The sequence below is a fragment of the Ascaphus truei genome, unplaced genomic scaffold (genome assembly GCF_040206685.1).
Source record: "Ascaphus truei isolate aAscTru1 unplaced genomic scaffold, aAscTru1.hap1 HAP1_SCAFFOLD_646, whole genome shotgun sequence".
In the NCBI taxonomy this organism is placed as follows: Eukaryota; Metazoa; Chordata; class Amphibia; order Anura; family Ascaphidae; genus Ascaphus; species Ascaphus truei.
In genome coordinates, this window is record NW_027456979.1 from 157,681 (window position 1) to 164,681 (window position 7,001).

At 43.2% G+C, this 7,001-nt stretch overlaps 1 long non-coding RNA gene across 1 annotated transcript; it reads right to left on the reverse strand.

Annotated features, from left to right (window-relative positions):
- Positions 1–3,048: 3,048 nt before the first annotated feature.
- On the reverse strand, positions 3,049–4,672 carry LOC142485851 (uncharacterized). The gene is made up of 3 exons (XR_012798724.1): positions 4,561–4,672; positions 3,345–3,503; positions 3,049–3,258 (listed from the first exon to the last, which is right to left on the reverse strand). It is a non-coding gene; the product is annotated as an uncharacterized LOC142485851 (long non-coding RNA).
- Positions 4,673–7,001: the final 2,329 nt, after the last annotated feature.

The window sequence follows — 7,001 nt, forward strand, 5'->3', positions numbered from 1 at the left end:
AATGTCTTCATTCTTCTAATGCTAATTTCACAGCCAGGAGTTCCCGATTCCCGATATCGTAATTGCACTCAGCGGAAGAATTTTTTTGGGAGAAAAATGCAAAGGGATGCAATCTGGATTGAGGATTCTTCCTCTGGGAAAGGACAGCACCAACACCGATGTCTGATGCATCTACTTCTAGGGTGAAAGGCAGTTTAGGATCAGGATGAATAAGGATACAGTGGCGGCCGCCTTTATCCTAAATCGGCTATATGCGCGGCGCTCTGATAATCTCGGTCAGATGCGTTTTTTTTTTTAGTCCGGAGTGAATTGCGTTATTTTAGCGCTCGTGATATTAGCATTTTATTCTTGCTGTCTGCAATACTGCAATGCCGTCTAAAAACTCAGGGGGGCGTTCACGAGCTGTTGTCTTGGAAGTCTAATACCTTAGCAGTTCAACCTACGTCAGTACACAGTCTGCGTGTGCGTGCGCAGTAATTGTAAATTTGCATATTTACAGTATACATGCATTTGCATGTCTCATTTGAAAATTGTTGAAACGCACAGGTGTGTACAGTACTGTAACACTGTCACATTTCGGCATATGCAGCGCTCTCCCCTCGCTCGCCCCCGCACACACACAGGATAATTTGCTGCACTGCAGGATATTTCAACTTCTTATCTTATCTACAGTGCAGTACATCTCTCCCACGCCATCCCTTTGAACGTGTGTCTTTCTGGTTTCAATCAGATTCCTGCTTGACAGCAGATGATTACTGCGCATGCACCTGTAACTTCACCCACCACTGCTTGCTTGAGTGAGTGACCAAAAAAAAAAAAAAAAATTCTCCTCAGTTTTTAATGTTTTTTTTTCTCCACGAGCCTGCAAAAACCATCTTGATATTATGATATTCAATCTGTGCTGTAGCTTTTGACTGCAACCCTGTGCGTTTGACTGCACATGGTTGATTTGTGTGCTTTTTACGTACTGTATTTGGGAGTGTAGGGATCATATTATTATGATGAACTGCCTTTTGAAATTAAAGTATGTCATTATCTTTGAACTTCATGCAGCTGTACCCTGTAGCCCCCTATCCCATGCACACACAAGGCTTGCTCAAGGATTTGAAACTCTTATCGACAGACACCTCCACAGAGTCATTCATTTTCTGAAGTTTGCCATTGTGTTCTTAATCCGTCCCTAGCCGAGCGTCACCTTACTGCGCCTGTGTGTAATCCTCTTTGAGATGGGAGCTAGCTGATTACTGCGCATGACTCACACAACCCCCCCCCCCTCCAACCCTTTGAGGCTTTGTTTACGGTAACGCTTTGGAAAAATCCCTTCTCGAATTTGATATGTAAATCTGATTTGCACAGCACTGTGAGAATTGAGAGTTAAAAAACCATTAACGGATTCAAGTTGTTTTGTCATTCATTCATTTTCTTTGGTGTACTGTAGGTGTAGGGGGCGGGGGTTGTTGTCAATGATTATGATTATCAAGAATGTAAATACATATTTATTTTATTTTATCAGGAACCAAAAAAAACAAATATAAAAATAATCATGAATAATACATAATGCAGTCTTTATTAAGTTCTTCTGTCAGATGGAAATTGAGGGCCGGTGGATAATCATGAATAATGCACATTGATAATAATATTAATTAATAATATATAATATATAATAATATATATAGTAATATAATTTTTTCCGTCTTTATCTTCTTCCTCATTCTGTGTACAGTACAGTAGTTCATTGAGAGAGGAGAGGTTTTGTGTACATCATTACTGCTGTTTAGATACTGTACACTTAATTGTACAAACAGTTCACAGACTGTACACGAAACCCCCCTCTCTCCCAGTCCATCCTTTTTTTCTGAAAAGACAAGAAAACAAAAAATTAGTGCAGTTATGTGCATACTGTATTATGGCATTGTGTGCTGTGTAGTACTGTTAAACTAGTCTATACTGGAACTACTGTATACTGTGACTACTGTTAAATAGTTCAGCACCATATGGCTGGTGCTGCTCTCTCTGGAAATAAATAAATTGAGCAGTTAGGTGCATACTGTACTGTATTATGGCACTGTGTACTGTATACTGTAGCTACTCCATATTGGACTACAGTACGCTGTTAGCACTGTCAAACAAGTCCATACTGGAACTACTGTATTCTCTGACTACTGTTAAATACTTTGTAACCAGATGGCTGGTGCTGCTCTCTCTGGAAAGAAGTAATTTGAGCAGTTACTGTACTGTAGGTGCATACTGTATTATGGCATTGTGTACTGTATAGCTACTCCATATTGGACTACAGTATGCAGTTACCGTAATACTATCAAACTAGTCTATACTGGAACTACTGTATACTCTGACTACTAGGAAAGAAAAAATCTGTGCCATACTTACCTATATCATACTGTACTTACAATACTACAGTACATTACTTCAGTATACCATACTACCTTCCTGATGCTTGCTCATTACGCGCGATCACAATGGGCAACACAGTCGCAATATGGTAAATATATTTATTGCATCGTTCCACGGTGAGTACATCGTTCCAAAAACTCAGTATGCCTTTCGCCAACTCATCCTTTTTGGAGGGTTTCACGACTTTTCGGATATGGTCCTTCAGCTGATGCCAGACCATTTCGATCGGATTGAAGTCTGGCGATCTGTCATTGGAAAAAAAGGACATTTAGTTTAAGAGATACAGTACACAGTAAAAACAGTGGGGAAAAAATGAGACACGGTTACCGCACTTACTCCGCTGGCGTCTTCACCCAGTTGATACCGCGCTCAAGGATATGCGCTGTTGACGCGGTGTGCTTCGGATCGTTGTCCTGGTAGAAACGGTGACCACCCGGGAACTCGCGTGTGATGTATTCCACAATCTCAGGCACAATTTTGTCTTGGAAGAAAGCTTTATCCATGATTCCTATAACAAGAAAAGAAAAGTGCTCAAAAAACTGCACACTAATACAGTACAATGCATAAGGCTACATTATATTTTATATTTTACCTTCAAAGATGACAATGCATCCTGGTCCACGCCTAAAGATGGCACCCCACACATGCATCTTCACTGGGTGTTTTGGCCGCGGCTTCATAGATATGCAACCTTTTTTGTGGAATGCAAAGGTGGCAAATTTCTCCAGCGATACAGTAGACTCGTCAGTGAAGATGCAATCCTGGAAAGTTTCCCCACTGAAGATCCATGCCTGGGCCTGGACCACTCTTTTGATTTTGTTAACGTCCCTTATCATGGGGTACGGTCTGTAATGACAAGGAATAATTAGTTTTAGAGGTACAGTACAGTTTCTTAAACAACACTTTTACCTCCTGTATTGTCCAGTACTAACCTCACACGTCCATATTTCCATCCAATTCTGCGTCTCATCTTCTTTATGCTGGTCTCGGATACAGTGAGATTGTGATTTTCTTGCAGAGTGTATTTGACCCTTAATGCACTCTTCTCATCATTCTTCTCACTTATTTTGTCGACCAGAAGAGTTGTCTCCCTACAATGTACAGAAAAACAACAATCCAGTGAGTTACAGTGTAGTAGGCCACTACGAGGGGCGGACGACTCTGCGCATGCGCTGCCTCGCATCAACGGATGCAGATAGCTTCCTGGCCTGAGAGACCCGGCGGTCAAATCTGCGCATGCGCTTCAACCTCCCATGTCTGTGTGGACGTATGGGGGGAATGGCGGCTCTCCACCTCCGGCCCCGGCGGCGCTCAGTCAGCGGGACACAGGGAAGGGGAAGCGGAGTTAGGGAGGAGAGAGGCTGAGCAGCGGCTCCTCCTCTCACAGCCGGAGGACTTGCGGGGCTTCCGCCATCTAACTACACCCACACCCGCAGCACCGGAAGCTCTGCGCCAGCCATCTTTGTACACCCATGGCAGCGGACGTGTGGGGTTAACGGCGGCCGTTAGGAGTGGCGCCGGCGGCTATCGCCGGCACCGCATGTCACAGCAGGCGTGTGGGGGGGAGGGATGGGGAAGCCCTGCCGTCACTTCCGTTTCACATTTGTCCCCCATCTCTCCCGTTTTACCCCATCAGAATAGGTGCCACTAAAGAAGTTTCACTTCAAAAATATACATATACCGTTGTTATATAAATATACTGAAATAACTATAAAATTAGATACAGTAGATCTACAGTACACAATATAGTGTTCTATTAATATGCAGCAATATAAGAAATATACATATACCGTTGTTATATAAATATACCGAAATAACTATAAAATTAGATACAGTAGATCGACAGTACACAATATATTGTTCTATTAAGATGCAGCAATATAAAAAAATATACATATAATGTTGTTATATAAATATACCGAAATAACTATAAAATTAGATACAGTAGATCGATAGTACACAATATATTGTTCTATTAATATGCAGCAATATAAAAAATATACATATACCGTTGTTATATAAATATACCGAAATAACTATAAAATTAGATACAGTAGATCTACAGTACACTATTACAGTACACTAGTAGATCTACAGTACAATATTTTATAAAAAAATAAATAAATTTAGTTATATAAATATACTTACGCGTTAGTTACCGTTGGTGTCCTCGTGCGTTGTCTGGTTTTCCGTGTGCATGATAGCTCACGGTGGTTGATGGCACAACGAGGCCAGAAGTAGCTAACCAGCGTTGGATATCTGCAATTTGGTGTCCGCTCATGTACATCTCCTTAATTCGCATGCTGAGATCCTTTGAAATCTTTTTAACAGGCATTGCTGCGAGTAGAAAGAAATACAAACACAAGAATGTATATTCGATGTTTAGTCGATGTGTATTCAATGTGCAGTGAATCCACAAAATGGATGGTGTATTTATACGTTAATGACTCACATTAGAGTACGCCCACTTTCAACACCTCTACCTCGTCGCCATGCATAAAAGGTTACACACTTTGCATAGCCCACCACTCGATGATCTTTATCTGAACTTGCCCTTGTCCAGATACTGCATTGTGCCATCTGCTTCCATGGATCAATCTCGATTCTACGGATGCCGGAAGCCACTCGCCTCTGCCGTGCCTATCACACAGAAAAAGCGAAAGGCAGCAGCAGTTTCCAAGCCAAGGCCAAAGCGACAGGCTAAGGCCAATAAAGAAAACCTTCTGCTGACCCCAAAGGCTAAGGGTTTTAATAGACGTCAGCCTTATTATGTCAAGAAGAAATAAGGTGATGTACACTCAACGCAAAACAAATGGCAGCCAACCCAACAAACCCGCAGACCACTTCCTCCAATACGCTTCAACGATTCTGCCGCCGCTCTCCTGGATATCTTCAGCCCATCTTCTCTACTGCTCTTCGACGATGCTGCCGCTGGTGTCCCTGAAATTCACGGGTCACTTTCTCCTTTGCGCTTAGACGAAAATCCAGAGGTCACTTTCTTCAACGACGCTGCCGCTTCTCTTCTCCCGGATATACACAGGTCACCACCTCCACCTTTCTTCGACGACGCTGCCGCTTCTCTCCATGGAACCCCCATCTCATCCTCCGTAGCACCCATCCACCCAGATGTCCACAGCACGCCATGCAAAAGAAGCAGCTCGTTAGACCGGATGCTGAATGGGATAAGTGTGGATATCCCCGGGAACTCTATTGTGCTGGCAAAAATAGATCTGCTTCTGGAGACCATGCTAAATATGGATCAACGGATGCTAAATATGGATCAACGGATGCAGAAGATGGATCAACGGATGGAGAAGATGAATCGACGGATGGAGAAGATAGAGACTGACATAGCGGGGATACATAATTTGCTCGGTGTTCATGTCCCTGTATCCCCGACGCCAGAGCAGGAGGGTGGCATGGATGTGATGAATGAGACCTTCGACCACCTTCTATCACCAAGCGCAACCCCTCCACCAGAAGAATTTGTGTTCTATGTAAAGAAGGTTCTTGTGGTCCGTGAGAATAGTAAACAGCTCTTTTGACTCCTCCAGCAGGTGTCTCCACTCTTGAAGAGCCATCTTCATGGCCAGAAGTTCCCTGTTACCCACGTCATAGTTCCTCTCGGCGGATGTGAATTTCTTGGAAAAATATGCACAGGGATGTAACTTATCTTGAGGCATGGGTCTCTGAGAAAGAACGGCTCCAGAGCCGCAATCAGAAGCGTCGACTTCCAGGACGGAGGGAAGTTCAATGTTGGGATGACGGAGAATAGGTGCAGATATAAAAGCTTCCTTGAGTGTCTCAAAAGCGGAGATGGCCTCGGATGACAAAGCAGAAGGATCAGCTCCTTTTTTGGTGAGCGCAGTGAGGGGTGCTGCAATGGTAGAAAAACTCTGTATAAACTTACGATAGTAATTAGCGAGCCCTAAAAAACGTTGTATGGCTTTGAGAGAATTGGGTCTTGGCCATTCAGTAACTGCTTGAAGTTTACCGGAGTCCATCATAAACCCCTCATCGGAAATGATGTACCCCAGAAATGGAGTAGATACCTGATGAAAGGTGCACTTCTCCAGTTTGGCGTACAAATGGTGTTCACAGAGACGGGAAAGGACGTAGGAGGTGTGGCGTATATGGTCCTGGAGATCTTTGGAAAAAAATCAGGATATCATCCAAGTATACTATAACAAAAATATTGAGTACCTTACGAAAGACGTCGTTGATGAAATCCTGGAAGACAGCGGGAGCATTACATAAGCCGAAAGGCATTACAAGATACTCGTAGTGTCCACTACGCATGTTGAAGGCCGTTTTCCATTCATCCCCCTTTCTGATGCGCACCAGGTTATAGGCACCACGTAGATCCAACTTGGAAAAAATCTTGGCCCCCTGTAATTTATCGAACAGTTCGGTAATGAGGGGAAGGGGGTAACGATTTTTGATAGTTATGTGGTTCAAACCCCTGTAATCGATGCAAGGCCTCAACGACCCGTCCTTTTTCTTGATGAAGAAAAACCCAGCCCCTTGGAATTGGAGAGACGAATAAAGCCTTTATTGAGATTCTCCTGGATATATTTATCCATAGCGTG